Source organism: Schistocerca americana, chromosome 2, assembly GCF_021461395.2.
Source record: "Schistocerca americana isolate TAMUIC-IGC-003095 chromosome 2, iqSchAmer2.1, whole genome shotgun sequence".
Classification (NCBI taxonomy): Eukaryota; Metazoa; Arthropoda; class Insecta; order Orthoptera; family Acrididae; genus Schistocerca; species Schistocerca americana.
The window spans coordinates 16,478,730-16,499,284 of NC_060120.1; positions in this window are offsets into that span (position 1 = coordinate 16,478,730).

Consider the following 20,555-nt stretch of genomic DNA (forward strand, 5'->3'; position numbering starts at 1 on the left):
AAATAACGTAACTATCCGGCGAACGGTCCGGACACTTGGATCAAGTCGTCCAGGATACCGAGCAGCATACATAGCACACGCCAGTTGGGCATTTTGATCACAATAGCCATACATAAACACGATATCGACCTTTACCGCAATTGGTAAACGGTCCATTTTAACACGGGTAATGTATCACCAAGAAAATACCGTCCACATTGGCGGAATGTTACCTGATACCACGTACTTATACGTTTGTGACTATTGCAGCGCCATCTATCACAAAGTGAAAAAGTGCTTCAACTAAAACATTCATATTTCTTTACGTACTACACGAATATGTAATAAAAATGGGTGGTTCCTATTTAAAAAAAAAACGCAGTTGATATCCGTTTGACCTATGGCTGCGCCATCTAGCGGGCAAACCATAGCGCCATCTGGTTTCCCCCTTCAAGCTAGACGTGTTTCGTTCTTTGCAGTTTTTTCGTTTGTTGCTTATTCCGCGAGATATTTGGCCCGGTCACTATCAATGGATCACCTTGTATATTGGTGTAATATAGGGGAACGTATCCAGTTCATTTTTCAAGCACTGTTACGGCGACTTGTGAAGAACCATGACTAAATTATGCCACAACTCCAGATGCTTCGTCTCAGCTCGTTCAGGTGTAATGAAACGCTTTGCATGCTTATTCGCATTTCCTAACCGCCCAAAATGAGGCGTGCACTTGTGGCAAAGTGTCATAAAATTCTACCTTGCAGCCCAAGACTGTCGGCTTTTTGCGGTCTCCGCAAAGGCGCGGGCCGCAACTTTCGTGGTATTTTAAAGGGACGTACGCCGCCATTAGAACCCGAACGCCCGTTTATTATCCACATTCCAGGTGGAATTGCAGCACTGCTCTGACGCGCTTCTCAACCGCGACCAATTACCGTGCAGCCGCCAAGAACGCGCTGGGGGAAGAAACTAGGTTAGCAAGGCGCCGCAAGCAAATTTAAGCGGGGGGAGAAAATCGCATCTAAAGTGAAAGTCTCAGTCGAGCGGACAAACTTAACGCCCGATCCGACCGCCTGGAATAAACGGGTTTCGAGATGGGGGCTTCGTTCTTGATGAGTTACGGACACGGTATGAGCGTGTTGGATGGGCTTTTTTACTCTCTAGTGGCCTGCGATGTCTCCCGGGTACTCCGGTGAGACGAGGCTATTCGTGCTGCCCCAAACAAAAAGACAAAATTCGATCCTCATGTTCGCATTAAGGAACGCTTATAGCTTTAACTTTCGTCACTCTTTTTCTTTTCGTCAGGGACTGGTAATTTTCGTACTCCCTCACCACCTAACGTTAAGAAACGTCCGTCTGAAGAAAGACGAAACTGTGTATCACACACTGTTTTCGTTAAAGTATCAGAATATAGGAAGTGTCACGTTATTTTCTAACTTGTATCGACTGATACTGCAAGTTTTGTTTTTCTGGTTTGAAGACCAACCGCAGACCAGGTCGTATCCAGAGAGTGACACTTAATACCTTGCAGAGTATTTCTTGCGCTAGCATTTTACCATTAGAACAGTGTCTGCAATAAGTGGTAGTGCAACACGAAAATTAGCCTCCTTTGTTTATTTTCATTGGCTTATCTGACACAGCACTGCATTTTAGATTAACTCTTCCTGTTTATAAAGAATATTTTGGCTCAGAAACTCGCAGTTCGAGTAATTATGTAGAGTAAGTTCACGAACCTTTTGTTGATCCCTGTCCAGGAGCCTGGGGATTCTAACACTGGCCCCTCAACATATATTTTCTTTAATGTCGTTTGTTGTTAACAACATGAGATCATTCCCAAGAATTAGCAGCTTTCACTCAGTTAATGCTAGGCAGAAATCCAGTCTGCATTTTGATGACACTTCCTTGACTCTTGCTCAGAAAGGAGTGCTGTATTCTTCTGCGTCCGTTTTCAGTAAGCCACCAAAATTATTAAAAATTCTCAGCAGCAAACTTCGCACTTTCAGGTACAAACTGAAAAATTTCCTCGGGCCTTCCCTCTTCTGTTTTGTCAGGGAGTTCGTTGAAACGATTTAAGCAGACTCTTGTGTTATATTGTTGATTATGTTCATATGTACTCAGTAGCTTGACATCTACATAGGATTCGTGTAAATTTTATTTGATCTATTACTGACTTTTCTGATATTAATTTTATGTGGTAGCACGTTCCTGACCATAGAGATCTGCTCCTCTGATTGGTGTTTTGGAACTAGAAGTGTAAAACAAGAGTCCAGGATATTAGGGGTACAGATATTGTGATAGTTTGTACCTTATTATGTATCCACTTCAGTGTGTTAGTTGTTTCTCTGCTTTCAACAGTGTTTCCACAAACACAACACATAATTTACTGCCTGATAGTCCGCAGCTCGTGGTCGTGCGGTAGCGTTCTCGCTTCCCGCGCCCGGGTTCCCGGGTTCGATTCCCGGCGGGGTCAGGGATTTTCTCTGCCTCGTGATGACTGGGTGTTGTGTGATGTCCTTAGGTGAGTTAGGTTTAAGTAGTTGTAAGTTCTAGGGGACCGAAGACCATAGGTGTTAAGTCCCATAGTGCTCAGAGCCATTTGAACCATTTGAACTGCCTGATATTTCCTGGACGGTCGTAACTGCACTACGAAGTGGACTGCGCCTGTCGGTATAGACTAACCGTTATGTGTCTGTGCATCCACTCTTGAAGACCTGAGTTGCTGCCCAGGTGCAAATAAACATTAGTGGCAAGCTTGTCCCATACGCACTTGGAGGTACTAACCAACCTAAAAACATACTACTCGTACTACTTAAAATAATACATCTGCAAATGAAGTAATACTGTTCAGTACACTGTGGTCAGTCATCAATAAAAGTATCTACACTTATACCGTAATACTATATACAGGGTGTTTAAAAAATGACCGGTATATTTGAAACGGCAATAAAAACTAAACGAGCAGCGATAGAAATACACCGTTTGTTGCAATATGCTTGGGACAACAGTACATTTTCAGGCAGACAAACTTTCTAAATTACAGTAGTTACAATATTCAACAACAGATGGCGCTGCGGTCTGGGAAACTCTATAGTACGATATTTTCCACATATCCACCATGCGTAGCAATAATATGGCGTAGTCTCTGAATGAAATTACCCGAAACCTTTGACAACGTGTCTGGCGGAATGGCTTCACATGCAGATGAGATGTACTGCTTCAGCTGTTCAATTGTTTCTGGATTCTGGCGGTACACCTGGTCTTTCAAGTGTCCCCACAGAAAGAAGTCACAGGGGTTCATGTCTGGGGAATAGGGAGACCAATCCACGCCGTCTCCTGTATGTTTCGGATAGCCCAAAGCAATCACACGATCATCGAAATATTCATTCAGGAAATTAAAGACGTCGGCCGTGCGATGTGGCCGGACACCATCTTGCATAAACCACGAGGTGTTCGCAGTGTCGTCTAAGGCAGTTTGTACCGCCACAAATTCACGAAGAATGTCCAGATAGCGTGATGCAGTAATCGTTTCGGATCTGAAAAATGGGCCAATGATTCCTTTGGAAGAAATGGCGGCCCAGACCAGTACTTTTTGAGGATGCAGGGACGATGGGACTGCAACATGGGGCTTTTCGGTTCCCCATATGCGCCAGTTCTGTTTATTGACGAAGCCGTCCAGGTAAAAATAAGCTTCGTCAGTAAACCAAATGCTGCCCACATGCATATCGCCATCATCAATCCTGTGCACTATATCGTTAGCGAATGTCTCTCGTGCAGCAATGGTAGCGGCGCTGAGAGGTTGCCGCGTTTGAATTTTGTATGGATAGAGGTGTAAACTCTGGAGCATGAGACGATACGTGGACGTTGGCGTCATTTGGACCGCAGCTGCAACACGGCGAACGGAAACCCGAGGCCGCTGGTGGATCACCTGCTGCACTAGCTGCGCGTTGCCCTCTGTGGTTGCCGTACGCGGTCGCCCTACCTTTCCAGCACGTTCATCCGTCACGTTCCCAGTCCGTTGAAATTTTTCAAACAGATCCTTTATTGTATCGCTTTTCGGTCCTTTGGTTACATTAAACCTCCGTTGAAAACTTCGTCTTGTTGCAACAACACTGTGTTCTAGGCGGTGGAATTCCAACACCAGAAAAATCCTCTGTTCTAAGGAATAAACCATGTTGTCTACAGCACACTTGCACGTTGTGAACAGCACACGCTTACAGCAGAAAGACGACGTACAGAATGGCGCACCCACAGACTGCGTTGTCTTCTATATCTTTCACATCACTTGCAGCGCCATCTGTTGTTGAAAATTGTAACTACTGTAATTTCGAAAGTTTGTCCGCCTGAAAATGTACTGTTGTCCCAAGCATATTGCAACAAACGGTGTATTTCTATCGTTGCTCGTTTAGTTTTTATTGCCGTTTCAAATATACCAGTCATTTTTGAAACACCCTGTATATTCCACCAGACAGTCTACATGCAACAAAACATGCGACTTTACTGTTATTTTCTGAAGGGAGGAAGACCTATAGTGACAGCTCGAACGGCTGAAACCTTATAGAATGATTCACAAACAAGGAGAGGTGTCTGCTGTATTGCTCATCAAAGCCAATTATCTGTAGTACTCTGCATGTATTAACAATCAGGTTTGATGGCTGAATAAACACCATGTAACAGATAACTGTGACTCCAAATTCACAAGAGTCGCAAATAATTTTTCAAAATACTAAACATTCACTTGAAACACTTTACGTTAACTCCTGCAGTGCTTTCTGTGGTTTATATCCCAAAACAGAAGTTGCTGCGTAGTCGTCTGCTATTCCTCTTATTCGTCATCGAATGCAGATATATAGGTTCAATGACGTGATTAAAATACAGCTGAGTGGAACAATGCGCACACTTGGCAAGGAAAACAGGTGGACGTGCTGCATCATTGTCAGGCCAGTAGTTCCAGTATCAAAAGCCACAGCGATACCTTTATTCAGATCTTCGCCATGAGATGTTCTAATCAGTTGTGGTTAAATGACGACTTGCATCTCGACGTTTGTACGTCGATGGGGAATAAGGTATGAACGTACAACAAAGCAGCCTCTATTTTGCATAAACTTATAAATAATTTTACCTGTTTGCCCTGAATTATTTTCCCTTTTTGTTGTAACGCTGTCACGTTGTCGTTCCCTTCCTTTCTCCATGATGTGAATGTCACTACATAACTCATCTGGGAATACATTCGGAAAGTAACTATTTTGATGGTTAACTGTATTTGTTTGTGAGTCTTCTGCTGAACTGTACAGACAAATAAAGTATGATTTTCTATTATTAGTTACTGCGCCATCTGCCATCTGTGATGAGATGTAACAGTTTCCTTCACACGTCTTTTGTTTTCAGACGCTTCCTTCACGAAATTATTACTGCATATTTTCATATTTTTTTCCATGACGCCGGCCGCGGTGGCCGACCGGTTCTAGGCGTTTCAGTCCGGAACTACGCGGCTGCTCCGGTCGCAGGTTCGAATCCTGCCTCGGGCGTGGATGTGTGTGATGTCCTTAGGTTTAAGCAGGTCTACGTATAGGGGACTGATGACCTCAGATGTTGAGTCCCATAGTGCTCAGAGCCATTTTTCCATGAAGTTCTCGAGTAGTTTTATTTAATTCAACGAATTTGTCGTGTTCCCATCATCTTACACTTCTACATATTGATGCATTGTATGCATATATACAGGACGATTCAGCTAAGCTGTTTACTTAAATCGTTTACGATATCGCAAATCATTTTTAACAAAGCTTAATTGTGACTTTGTCATCACCAAACCAGGTATAGTCTCAACTGTGTTAAATTCAGGGATACCGCTATCAGTTTTCACCTTTTCAGATGGAAATACAGTTATTTCTGCTGAAAACATCACAATCTAAAAGAGGCCAATCCAAGGCATTTTTGCTTTTCAAAATCAGATCACTACTTTCGGAATAATTAAAATTTTTAGACCTCAGAACTAATTGAGCTGTCTTTTGCGGATGGCGGTAAGAACAAGACGCCGGCCGCGGTGGCCGTGCGGTTCTAGGCGCTCCAGTCCGGAGCCGCGCTGTTGCTATGGTCGCAGGTTCGAATCCTGCCTCGGGCATGGGTGTATGTGATGTCCTTAGGTTAGTTAGGTTTAAGTAGTTCTAAGTTCTAGGGGACTGATGACCACAGCAGTTGAGTCGCATAGTGCTCAGAGCCATTAAGAACAAGACGGGACAGAAGTTCGGATTACGAAAGGATGGGGAAGTAAATAGTCTGTTACCTTTTCAAAGGAATCATTGTGGCTTTTGTTTGATGCGATTTAGGGAAATCACGGAAAGCCTAAATCGGGAAATCTATACCTGAATTGGAAATGTCCTCCTCCAGATTGGGAGTTCAATGTGCTAACCACTCCGCTACCTCGCTCAGTCGGACAACCTTATTTCATATCCAAATAAGGAAATATGTCATGTCGGATAAGGAGGAAATGGAGTGTGGCACCCCCGCGATAGCGGCATGAAAGGGTCAGAGAGAAAATGTAACTTTCATTACATCTCCTCATATGAAGTTGATGTGTACCGACTGCTGGTTATTTTGAAAACGTAAAAGCACCAATAGAAACATGCAACCTCTTTACAGAGAATGCAGAAGTATCACGAACAGTTGAGATGTAGGCATGAAGCTATCACGACAGACGGTCCAACAAGAATGACAATTCAGCGAATGTGCACTGGAAAACTACGCATGGGCTAAAGACCAAGCCTGCATCAAGAGGAGCGAACGAAATATATGTTCTGACAGCTGTTTGCTCATAATACACATATTATCTCTGTTGTGGATTGGCAGGAGCCAACCCACGGAGTTTGGAGGAAGCCGAAAGGCACGCGTTTAAGCTCACGCAGGCTGGCGTGACGTCTGGAACAGGACAAGGAATTCAGACTTCGGAAAAAAAGGTGGTACTTGGTGGAATACTTAACTTTAATCCATCAATGTTGAACGTAGCTCTTGTCTGTACATTCTTTACAATATCAATAGCAACTGATAATGGCGCCTTGCTAGGTCGTAGCAAATGGCGTAGCTGAAGGCTATGCTAACTATCGTCTCGGCAAATGAGAACGTATTTTGTCAGTGAACCATCGCTAGCAAAGTCGGTTGTACAACTGGGGCGAGTGCTAGGAAGTCTCTCTAGACCTGCCGTGTGGCGGCGCTCGGTCTGCAATCACTGATAGTGGCGACACGCGGGTCCGACGTATACTAACGGACCGCGGCCGATTTAAAGGCTACCACCTAGCAAGTGTGGTGTCTGGCGGTGACACCACAATCTCTAGAGAAACTGCGAGTGACTCTGAAATACGTCAGCCCAGTGTTGGTAGCACTTTGCGCGTGAACAGCTTCCGTATATCTCGTTTGTTACTTCAACGACAGATTAACCACCGGGGTTGCAGAAGACGCATGGAATTCCGTCGAACGGTCCTGATTCGAAACAGTGAGAATCAGTTCTTTCTTCAAAGAATTCTCGTTAGCAATGAAACTGCCTCTAGAATTCACAGAAATCTGAATATAAGGATACTGAATCGCTGAGAATCTGCACTGGCTGAGGGAGGTTGAACATCAGAGGAAGTTAACTGTGAACGTTTTGAGCAGGATTATTGGTTGACTTTAACCAGTGAAAGTTACGCACAATATCTTTCAGAATTCCCACCGCCTCTCTCGCAGAAAGTACCACTTTAAATATGTAGATGTGTGTGGCACCAATCACAATCGGAGCCGGGCTCACTACTCGATTGTGGCCAGGAATGCATCCCACCCAAGTCTCTCCTGGACAGGACGTGAAGGTATTATCAACTGGTCTACTCGTCCGCCTGATTTGAAGTGAGTGAACATTTTATTTTTTCTGAGGTAAACTCAAAGATGAAGTCTTTGTACGTGTTCTGACGACCCAAGCATATTTAAAACATCGCGCTGTTGCGGCACGTGCAATGATGTCGAAGGAATCTCTTCAGCCTGTCCACAAATCACCGCCCGAGCGACTGTAAACTTGTATTACAGTAGACTGTTGGCATTTAGAATGGAATTCAAAGGAAATGTTTATGACCACATCTTGCTGCTGTAGTCGACGTGATTTTGCAATGTAAGTTTGCATACACTGAAAGAAGCTGTGTGTCCTATTCGTAGAATGTGCCCAGGTTGCCTGCTTTCTGGCCCGCTGCGTTGCCGACCACTTTATCTAAATACTATAAGTGATGGGGTTTTTCGTCAACAGTTAATATTCAGGACGCTCCATCGCTACTGTTGTTGTGGTCGTCAGTCCGGAGAAAGGTTTCATGCAGCTCTCCATGCTACTCTTTCTGTGCAAGTCTCTTCATCTTCGAATAACTTCTGAATCTGCTTACTGTATACATGTCTTGGTCTTCCTCTACGAGTTTTACCGCTCCCCTTCACCGACCACCCCCCTCCCCCTTACAGACACACTTCCCTCTAATACTATATTGGTGATCCCTTGATGTCTCAGAAAGTTTCCTATCAACCGATCACTTATTCCAGTCAGATTGTACTACAAAGCTTTTTTTCCCCACTTCTGTTCAGTGTCCCCTCATTAGCTGCATGATCTACCCATCTAATCTTCGGGATCCTTCTGTAGCACCACATTCCAAAAGCTTCTAATCTTTTCTTGTCTAAACAGTTTATCGTCCTTGTTTCACATCAGCATTTAAATCTGTGATCGATGTTGAGAAATTTCTCTTTTTCAAAAACACTTTTCTTGCCATCATCAGTCTACGTCCTGTATCCTCTCTAATTCAGCCATCGTCAGTTATTTCACTGCTCAAATACCAAAAGGCAACTGCTTTAAGTGTTTCGCTTCTTAATCTAACTCTTTCAGCGTCATCTGATTTAATTCGACTCATTCCATTACCCTTGTTTTGCTTTTGTTGATGTTCATCTTATATTCACCTTTCAAGACACTGTCCATTCCGTTCAGCTGTTCTTTCAAGTCCTTTGTTGTCTCAGAGAGTTACGATGTCATTGACAAACCTCAAAGTTTTTATATCGTCTTCCTGAACTTTATTTCCTGCCTGAAATTTTTTTTGGTGTCCTTTGCTGCTCGCTCAATGTACAGATTGAACGACGCCGGGGATAGATTACCAGCCTGTATCACTCCCTTCTCAACCACTGCTTCCCTTTCATGCCGTTCCACCCTTACGACTTCTGTTTAGTTTCTGTACAAGTGTTAAATAGTATTTTGCTTCCTGTATTTTACTCCTGCTACCTATTGAATTTTAAAGAGAGTATTGTAATCAACATTGCCAGAACCTCCTCTAAGGCCACAAATGTTATAAACGTAGATTTGCCTTTCCTTAACCTATCGTTGTAGGGTCATTTTTACCGCGCATTTCTCCGGAATCCAAACTGATCTTCCTCGATGTCACCTTCCAGCAATTTTTCTATTCTTCTGAAAAGAATTCGTGTTAGTATTTTGCAACCATGATTTATTAAAATGATAGCTCGATAATATTCACACATGTCAGCACTTGCCTTCTTCGGAGTAAGAATTACAATATTCACCTGTCTCATATATCTGCGCTTTCTGTCAGTCTCATTTTTAGTCGTTTGTATTCCCCTTCGTCTGTTTCATTTGCTGTGTTTTTATATTTCCTCCTGTCATCAATTACATTCAATATCTCCTGTGTTATCCGAGGAATTCTACGAGGCCTTTTCCTTTCAGCTACTTGATCCTCAGATGCCTTCACTATTTCATCTCTCAAAGCTACTCATTACTCTTCTACGGTATTCCTTTCCACTGTTCTAGTCAACCTTTGCCTAGTGTTCCCTCGGAAACACTCAACAGCCTTTGGTTCTTTCAACGTGTCGAGGTGCCATCTCCTTAATTTCCTACCTTTTCGCAGTTTCTTCAGTTTTAATCCACAGTTAATAACGAATAAATTGTGGTCAGAATTCACATCTGTCCTTGGAAATATCTTGCAATTGAAAATGTGGTTCCAAAATCTCTATTTTAACATTATATAATCAATCTGAAACCTTCCAGTGTCTCATTACTGTACCGTTAAAAAACACGTTTACGAGTTTGTTGAAACGTAGCTGTTAGGAGGACCGTCTATGGCGATTGAAGAATCACCATACGGGTGTTTAGTGTAAGTTTAGACAAAATAAAAAAAATACGTTACCAGCACTCGAATGTATTACAGGGAGATTAAGCCGGATGCGCTAACGCCGCTACGCGATTGCTGGCGCCCTCCTACGATGTTCAAGAGACGCGTTAAGCAATTAATCTCTAATTTCCGTAATTGCTTGAGGAGAGTGTGGTACCTGAGCAATGTTTGTTACATAGACTACAGTTGAACTTGAAAATTAAACTGCTGTCAGAATCTAGTAAATAGATATAACCCTACGTTAAATGTTCAACGCAGTAAGTCAAGTATGAACAGTTGGAAACTATGTACAGGGTTATTACAAATGATTGAAGCGATTTCACAGCTCTACAATAACTTTATTATTTGAGATATTTTCACAATGCTTTGCACACACATACAAAAACTCAAAAAGTTTTTCTAGGCATTCACAAATGTTCGATATGTGCCCCTTTAGTGATTCGGCAGACATCAAGCCGATAATCAAGTTCCTCCCACACTCTGCGCAACATGTCCCCATCAAAGAGTTCGAAAGCATCGTTGATGCGAGCTCGCAGTTCTGGCGCGTTTCTTGGTAGAGGAGGTTTAAACACTGAATCTTTCACATAACCCCACAGAAAGAAATCGCATGAGGTTAAGTCGGGAGAGCGTGGAGGCCATGACATGAATTGCTGGTCATGATCTCCACCACGACCGATCCATCGGTTTTCCAATCTCCTGTTTAATAAATGCCGAACATCATGATGGAAGTGCGGTGGAGCACCATCCTGTGGTACGTTTAGCTCCCTGCTTGCTTTATTCGTCGACTTCCGCGGGCTACGCGTGAAACTTGCTCGCACGCGTTCAACCGTTTCTTCGCTCACTGCAGGCCGACCCGTTGATTTACCCTTACAGAGGCATCCAGAAGCTCTAAACTGCGCATACCATCGCCGAATGGAGTTAGTAGTTGGTGGATCTTTGTTGAACTTCGTCCTGAAGTGTCGTTGCACTGTTATGACTGACTGATGTGAGTGCATTTCAAGCACGACATACGCTTTCTCGGCTCCTGTCGCCATTTTGTCTCACTGCGCTCTCGAGCGCTCTGGCGGCAGAAACCTGAAGTGCGGCTTCAGCCGAACAAGACTTTATGGGTTTTTGTACGTATCTGTAATGTGTCGTGACCATATGTCAATGAATGGAGCTACAGTGAATTTATGAAATCGCTTCAATCATTTGTAATAGCCCTGTACATCGTAACTTGAGGCAATGCAAGTCATGGCGGTCAGATTACCCAAAGCATATTCATCTCTTGGAAGAGCAGTTGAACGGAATGGACAGTGTCTTGAGAGGAGGATATAAGATGAACATCAACAAAAGCAAAACGAAGATAATGGAATGTAGTCGAATTAAGTGAGGTGATGCTGAGGGAATTAGATTAGGAAATGAGACACTTAAAATAGTAAAGGAGTTTTACTGTTTGGGGAGCAAAATAACTGATGTTGGTCGAAGTAGAGAGGATATAAAATGTAGACTGGCAAAGGCAAGGAAAGCGTTTTCGAAGAAGAGAAATTTGTTAACATCGATTACAGATTTAAGTGTCAGGAAGACGTTTCTGAAAGTATTTGTGTGGAGTGTAGCCATGTACGGAAGTGAAACATGGATGATAAATAGTTTGGACAAGAAGAGAATAGAAGCTTTCGAAATGTGGTGCTACATAAGAATGCTGAAGATTAGATGGGTAGATCACATAACTAATGAGGAGGTATTGAATAGGACTGGTGAGAAGAGAAGTTTGTGGCACAACTTGGCTAGAAGAAGGGATCGGTTGGTAGGACATGTTCTGAGACATCGAGGGATCACCAGTTTATTATTGGAGGGCAGCGTGGAGGGTAAAAATCGTAGAGGGAGACCAAGAGAAGAATACACTAAGCAGATTCAGAAGGATGTGGGTTGCAGTAGTTACTGGGAGATGAAGAAGCTTGCACAGGATAGAGTAGCATGGAGAGCTGCATCAAACCAGTCTCAGGACTGAAGACCACAACAACAACAACATTCACCTCTTGTTTGAGAATGAGAGCTCTTAGTGACTTCCAGTAAAATTTACACATTATTTCAAATCTTTCCGAAACTTTTTCTGACTGACATCCTTCACAAATTAATGAAACGAAAAATGTCTATCACTTACTACATTTTCGCTGTTCATGCAGTAAAACTTCAACATCAGGCATGACGTATTAATTTATTATTTCTTTACTACTAACTCTGTTCGCAACATATTTCGCCGACACGAGGGTCGTTCAGTGAGCAATGCCCCACATCTTTTTCCAAAAGCCATTAAGATATATTGACAAACGTCCTGGTTAGTGCTTCACGTTTGATGTTTGTTTTGTGCGCCGGGGAAGTTTCGAACCGTTCCGGCAGATGGCAGAGCCGTAGTACAGCGTCAAAATGGCGTCTACATACGATTCACGTTACAAGCAGCGTGCTGTTACTGAATTCTTGTGTGCAGAAAAAGAAACACTGGTGAACATCCATACACATTTGTGTGCAGTGAATGACGATGCTGCAGTTGACAGGAGTACAGCCCTAGGAAATTCAGAAACAGAACTCCATAATCAGCCACTCTCGAACCGTCCTCTCGCAGCCACTGCTCCAGACATGCTGAATCGTGCGGACGCCATTATTCGTGCCGACCGGCGCATCACAACTCGACAATTGGCTCAACAGTTGTCGGTCAGCATTGGAAGCGCGTTTGCAATGATCGAGACTCTCGGATATTCAAAGAGGTGCTCAGATGGGTTCCACCAATGCTCACTGCAGACTACAAGTCGATATCATCTGAATTGTTCGAGCTTTTTGCAAACGATGGAGAGGCCTTTCTATCACGAATCGTGTCGGTCATGCAGTGAAAAATGGCTACGCCTACAGGACAAGAGCTTTTACCAGGAGGTAATACATGCTCTTCCATAATGTTGGCGTACGGCCGTAGAACGCGTTGGAGACTACGTAGAAAAATAGGACATGGACAAGACATGTTTATGTATATTGTAACCAAATTCTGAGTATTAAAAAAAAATATGTTCCAAGAAAAAATATCTCGCATTACTTATTGAACGACCCTGAATGCGCCTGGAATATTGTACCATTGTCGAGGAGATATGACGTCATAAACTCTGAAATGTGTGAAAAAACTAGCTTTCTTACAACAGAGCGCAAAACTACCCAGACTGTAGTCGCGTAGTATACGAGTGTTTAGTGACTGCCACTATACATATTCCGCGGTACAGTGGCGTAGACTGTACGAGAGTTCCATAGTTCCATGCAGCATCGTCATTATTCGTTGTTTTGCTTATATAGATATTCTTTGTTTTGCCTCGTTGACTCTGAACGTCATGGAAAAAGCATACTTCTGTGTAATTAATTTATATGTGGAAATAAGTCTAGTCGGCTGCTGTGGCCAAGTGGTTCTAGGCGCTTCAGTCCGGAACCGCGCTGCTCCTACGGTCGCAGGTTCGAATCCTGCCTCGGGCATGGATGTGTATGGTGTCCTTAGGTTAGTTAGGTTTAAGTAGTTCTAAGTCTAGGGAACTGATGACCTCAGATGTTAAGTCCCACAGTGCTTAAAGCTATTTAAACCACTTTTTTGAAATAAGTCTTTTCATGAGATGACCACAAGTGAATAGCCCAAAACATCTACATCTATACTCCGCGAGCCACCTTACGGTGTGTGGCGGAGGGTACTTATTGTACCACTATCTGATCCCCCCTTCCCTGTTCCATTCACGAATTGTGCGTGGGAAGAACGACTGCTTGTAAGTCTCCGTATTTGCTCTAATTTCTCGGATCTTTTCGTTGTGATCATTACGCGAGATATATGTGGGCGGTAGTAATATGTTGCCCATCTCTTCCCGGAATGTGCTCTCTCGTAATTTCGATAATAAACCTCTCCGTATTGCGTAACGCCTTTCTTGAAGTGTCCGCCACTGGAGCTTGTTCAGCATCTCCGTAACGCTCTCGCGCTGACTAAATGTCCCCATGACGAATCGCGCTGCTTTTCGCTGGATCATGTCTATCTCTTCTATTAATCCAACCTGGTAAGGGTCCCATACTGATGAGCAATACTCAAGAATCGGACGAACAAGCGTTTTGTAAGCTACTTCTTTCGTCGATGAGTCACATTTTCTTAGAATTCTTCCTATGAATCTCAACCTGGCGCCTGCTTTTCCCACTATTTGTTTCATGTGATCATTCCACTTCAGATCGCTCCGGATAGTAACTCCTAAGTATTTTACGGTCGTTACCGCTTCCAATGATTTACCACCTATGGCATAATCGTAGTGGAATGGATTTCTGCCCCTATGTATGCGCATTATATTACATTTATCTACGTTTAGGGAAAGCTGCCAGCTGTCGCACCATGCATTAATCCTCTGCAGGTCCTCCTGGAGTACGTACGAGTCTTCTGATGTTGCTACTTTCTTGTAGACAACCGTGTCATCTGCAAATAGCCTCACGGAGCTACCGATGTTGTCAACTAAGTCATTTATGTATATTGTAAACAATAAAGGTCCTATCACGCTTCCCTGCGGTACTCCCGAAATTACCTCTACATCTGCAGATTTTGAACCGTTAAGAATGACATGTTGTGTTCTTTCTTCTAGGAAATCCTGAATCCAATCACAAACCTGGTCCGATATTCCGTAAGCTCGTATTTTTTTCACTAAACGTAAGTGCGGAACCGTATCAAATGCCTTCCTGAAGTCCAGGAATACGGCATCAATCTGCTCGCCAGTGTCTACGGCACTGTGAATTTCTTGGGCAAATAGGGCGAGCTGAGTTTCACATGATCTCTGTTTGCGGAATCCATGTTGGTTATGATGAAGGAGATTTGTATTATCTAAGAACGTCATAATACGAGAACACAAAACATGTTCCATTATTCTACAACAGATTGACGTAAGCGAAATAGGCCTATAATTATTCGCATCTGATTTATGACCCTTCTTGAAAATGGGAACGACCTGCGCTTTCTTCCAGTCGCTAGGTACTTTACGTTCTTCCAGCGATCTACGATAAATTGCTGATAGAAAGGGGGCAAGTTCTTTAGCATAATCACTGTAGAATCTTAAGGGTATCTCGTCTGGTCCGGATGCTTTTCCGCTACTAAGTGATAGCAGTTGTTTTTCAATTCCGATATCGTTTATTTCAATATTTTCCATTTTGGCGTCCGTGCAACGGCTGAAGTCAGGGACCGTGTTACGATTTTCCGCAGTGAAACAGTTTCGGAACACTGAATTCAGTATTTCTGCCTTTCTACAAAATCGACATAATTAGGGTTTGGGGTCTTCAATCATGAAAACTTTACATGCTTAACGTCAAATATTTAGCACATTAACTCGTGTGAAGCATATTTTATGCCTGGGAGTAAGCACCTCGTGGTTTTGTAGTTAGCGCTGCCAACTCTCGATCAGGAGGCCACGGGCTGGATCCCTCTGGGTGGAAGATTTTCTCCGCTCGGGACTGTTTGTGTGTGTGTGGTTTGTGTTTTCATCATCACTGACGAGCATTTCGCCGAAGTGGCGTCAGATGTGAAAGACTAGCACTAGATGGCCGAACTGTGGCAGAGGACTCCCCGCCAAATATGGCATCCGCACATTTTTTTCCTTGCATCATCATCATCATCATCATCATTTAAGACTGATTATGCCTTTCAGCGTTCAGTCTGGAGCATAGCCCCCTTATAAAATTCCTCCTTGATAGCCTATTCAGTGCTAACATTGGTGCCTCTTCTGATGTTAAGCCTATTACTTCAAAATCATTCTTCACCGAATCCAGGTACCTTCTCCTTGGTCTGCCCTGACTCCTCCTACCCTCTACCGCTGAACCCATGAGTCTCTTGGGTAACCTTGCTTCTCCCATGCGTGTAACATGACCCCACCATCTAAGCCTGTTCGCCCTGACTGCTACATCTATAGAGTTCATTCCCAGTTTTTCTTCGATTTCCTCATTGTGGACACCCTCCTGCCATTGTTCCCATCTACTAGTATCTGTAATCACCCTAGCTACTTTCATATCCGTAACCTCAACCTTGTTGATAAGGTAATCTGAATCCACCCAGCTTTCGCTCCCATGCAACAAAGTTGGTCGAAAGATTGAACGGTGCACAGATAACTTAGTCTTGGTACTGACTTCCTTCTTGCAGAAGAGAGTAGATCGTAGCTGAACGCTCACTGCATTAGCTTTGCTACACCTCGCTTCCATTTCTTTCACTGTGTTGCCATCCTGTGAGAATATGCATCCTAAGTACTTGAAACCGTCCACCTGTTCTAACTTTGATCCTCCTATTTGCCACTCAGTCCTTTTATATCTCTTTCCCACTGACATTACTTTTGTTTTGGAGATGCTAATCTTCATACCATAGTCTTTACATTTCTGATCTAGCTCTGAAATATTACTTTGCAAACTTTCAGTCGAATCTGCCATCACAACTAAGTCATCCGCATATGCAAGACTGCTTATTTTGTGTTTACATATATTAATCTCACCCAGCCAGTCTATTGTTTTCAACATATGATCCATTTTCTTGCGTGGGAGTTAAATATTTTGAAGTATCGCGGTTGCAGCATAGGCTGTGGGCACTTAAATGTCGATAATTGGCGGTGAAAATACAATTAAATTTACGAAATGGCGATCGAGAATTTGTTTAATTTATGAGACCCGCTGCATAAAAAAAGGTTCTAATGGCTCTGAGCATTATAGGCCTTCCCCTAGAACTTAGAACTACTTGAACCTAACCAACTTAAGGAGGTCACACACGTCCATGACCGAGGCTGGATTCGAACCTGCGACCACAGCAGTATCGCGGTTCCAGACTGTAGCGCCTAGAATCGTTCGGCCATTCCGGACGGCTCCCACTGCACAAATAATAATAATAACAATAATGTTGTGTGACTAGGGCCTTCCGTCGGGTAGACCGTTCGCCTGGTGCAAGTCTTTCGATTTGACGCCACTTCGGCGACTTGCGCGTCGGTGGGGATGAAATGATGATGATTAGGACAACACAACACCCAGTCCGTGAGGGGAGAAAATCTCAGACCCAGCCGGGAATCGAACCCGGGCCCTTAAGATCGACATTCTGTCGCGCTGACCACTCAGCTACCGGGGGCGGACCCCACTGCACAAAAATTACGAGTATCTACCTGTTCTTTATTACAAATGGACTTCCAGAATCAGCGCCAAAGTCAAGAAGGAATATAAAATAGGGAGACAGCAGTACCACGTCCAGCGACGGCTCGCTCATAATGCCACAGGCGTGCTTCATCAACATCCGACTCCCTGTGGTAACAGTCCGCAAGGGACACGCCGCGGTGACGTAATCACAGCCTGCGGATTGGTGCAATTGTCTTCCACAACGGGGACAGTTTCGCCGAGGGAGCTCGCAATAGGAAGCGCTGCCGCCGCGGCGCTTTTGCAGAGTCGTGCGGGCGGCCGTGATTCGGTGCCAGCACAGATTTCCCCCCGGGCCAGACGGCGTGAGTTACCAGTTTCTTCGTCCGCTGCTCGCGCCTGACGAGGCAAACAAACCGTGACGCTCCAGTTTAACGGCGAGCCGCTATCTCGCTTCGCCAAGGACGGACAGCTAGCTCCCTCTCTACGCGCGTTCCACGGAAGCCAGGAGTCAAGGATACGTCGGCGGACGTACACATGATCTCTGTAACAAAGTGCTTTCTCATGTGTTTCTTTTCTTCCTTTATAATACGCTCTGCGGCGTAGCACCTTTATTTTCTTCTGTATACTGCTTTGTTGTACACGTGACTACATCAGCACATATACACTCTGCGAACCACGCGAAGTGAGCACTTGTGTGACGTGTTATTGTATCTACAATACTGTTGAATTGCTACACCAGATGATAAAAGGGTATTCATTGGACAAATATATTATACTAGAACTGACTTGTGATTTCATTTTCACACGATTTGGGTGGATAGATCGTGAGAAATCAGTACCCTGAACAACCACCTCTGGCCTTAATAACGGCCTTTGTACGCCTTGGCATTGAGTCAAACACAGCTCGGATGGCGTGTACAGATACTGCTGCCGATGCAGCTTCAACACGATACCACAGTTCATCAAGAGTAGTGACTGGCGTATTGTGACGATCCACTTGCTCGGCCACCATTGACCACACGTTTTCAATTGGTGAGAGATCTGGAGAATATGCTGGCCAGGGCAGCAGTTGAACATTTTCTGAATCCAGAAAGGCCCGTACAGAACCTGCAACATGCGGTTGTGCATTAGCCTGCTGAAATGTAAGGTTTCGTAGAAATCGAATGAAGGGTAGAGCCACGGGTCGTAACACATCTGAAATGCAACGTCCACTGTTCAAATTGCCGTCAATGCGAACAAGAGGTGACCGAGACGTGTAACCAATGGCACCCCATACCATCTCGCCGGGTGATAGCCAGTATGGCGATGACGAATACATGCTTCCAATGCCCGTTCACCGCGATGTCGCCAAACACGGATGCGACCATCATGATGCTGTAAACAGAACCTGGATTCATCCGCAAAAAATGACGTTTTGCCACTCGTGCACCCAGGTTCGTCGTCGAGTACACCATCGCAGGCACTGCGATGTCGGTGATGCAGCGTCAAGGGCAACCGCAGCCGTGGTCTCCGAGCTGATAGTCCATGCTGCTGCAAACGTCGTCGAACTGTTCGTGCAGATGGTTGTTGTCTTACAAACGTCCCCATCTGTTGACTCAGGGATCGAGACGTGGCTGCACGATCCGTTACAGCCATGCGGATAAGATGCCTGTCATCTCGACTGCTAGTGATACGAGGCCGTTGGGATCCAGCACGACGTTCCGTATTACCCTCCTGAACCCATGGATTCCATATTCTGCTAACAGCCATTCGATCTCGACCAACGCGAACAGCAGTGTCGCGATACGATAAACCGTAATCGCGATAGGCTACAACCCGACCTTTATCAAAGTCGAAAAAGTGATGGTACGCATTTCTCCTCCTTACAGGAAGTATCACAACAACGTTTCACCAGGCAACGCCGGTCAGCTGCTGTTTGTGTATGAGAAATCGGTTGGAAACTTTCCTCATTTCAGCACGTTGTAGGTGTCACCACCGGCGCCAACCTTGTGTGAATGCTATGAAAAGCGTGCATATCACAGCATCTTCTTCCTGTCGGTTAAATTTCGCGTCTGTAGCACGTCATCTTCGTGGTGTAGTAATTTTAATGGTTAGTAGTGTATATATTAATCATTTTCCCCGTTATGTCACGGATGGAGTTTGAGAAAATGATTGCTTGTACATACGTGCGCGTGCTGTAATTTGTTTGATTTTAGCCGCACGGAGTGGCCACGTGGTTTGGGGCGCCGCGTCACTGATCGCGCGGTCTCTCCCGCTGGAGGTTCGAGTCCCCCCTCGGGCATGAGTGTGTGTGTTGTTCTTAGCACAAGTTAGTTTAAGTAGTGTGTAAGTCTAGGGACCGATGACCATAGCAGTTTGCTCCCATGACATTTTTTTTAAATTTTAGCTTCACGATCTCTGCGAGGTTCTTACGTAGGGACATACACTGAATCACTGTTCTTCGATGTTTTTTGTAAGTAAGTTCTCGCAAGATGTATGGCTTATTCTCGGGGCATCATCCACTAAATACATATCGTTCCACTCTCTCTTGCCAATAATGCATGCCTGTAACGTTATTTTATTTAAAAAAAACGGCATTTATCAACTGCGGCATTTGTAAATATTTGTATAATAATTTATTACGTCGCGATCGGTTAAATATATATAAAATATTTAGGATTTGGCAAATAGCTGCTATTTTAAGATATGATAAAATCCATCAAAAAACTTCATACGTATAAGAAAAACAGTTACAGCCTTCGAAAATCATGAAGTCAACTAAAATATTTGAATGAATGTATATGATACAGTCACACGGTAAAAAAAGAGTTTAGTTTTATTCATCTTCCACAATGAAAAACGTAATCTTTTAAGTTACGCATCCCTGATGAAGCTACGATGGTTATCCTAAAAAATTGGTTCAAATGGCTCTGAGGACTATGGGACTCAAATGCTGAGGTCATTAGTCCCCTAGAACTTAGAACTAGTTAAACCTAACTAACCTAAGGACATCACAAACATCCATGCCCGAGGCAGGATTCGAACCTGCGACCGTAGCGGTCTTGCGGCTCCAGACTGCAGCGCCTTTAACCGCACGGCGATGGTTATCCTAATTTTGAAGCAATATCGCTGCAGTCGTATGAAGAAAAGAAAAAACGCAAGCTGATTGAGTTATCAGTTTATGATACGCCTTTTGTGTGACAGCGTACGGAATAGTGTAAAGAACTATCAATTTGTGCACTTAGTGACAAATAGGGAAAGAAAGCATGTGGGAATGAACGTATGTATAGGTGACAGTTACTTATATCTGA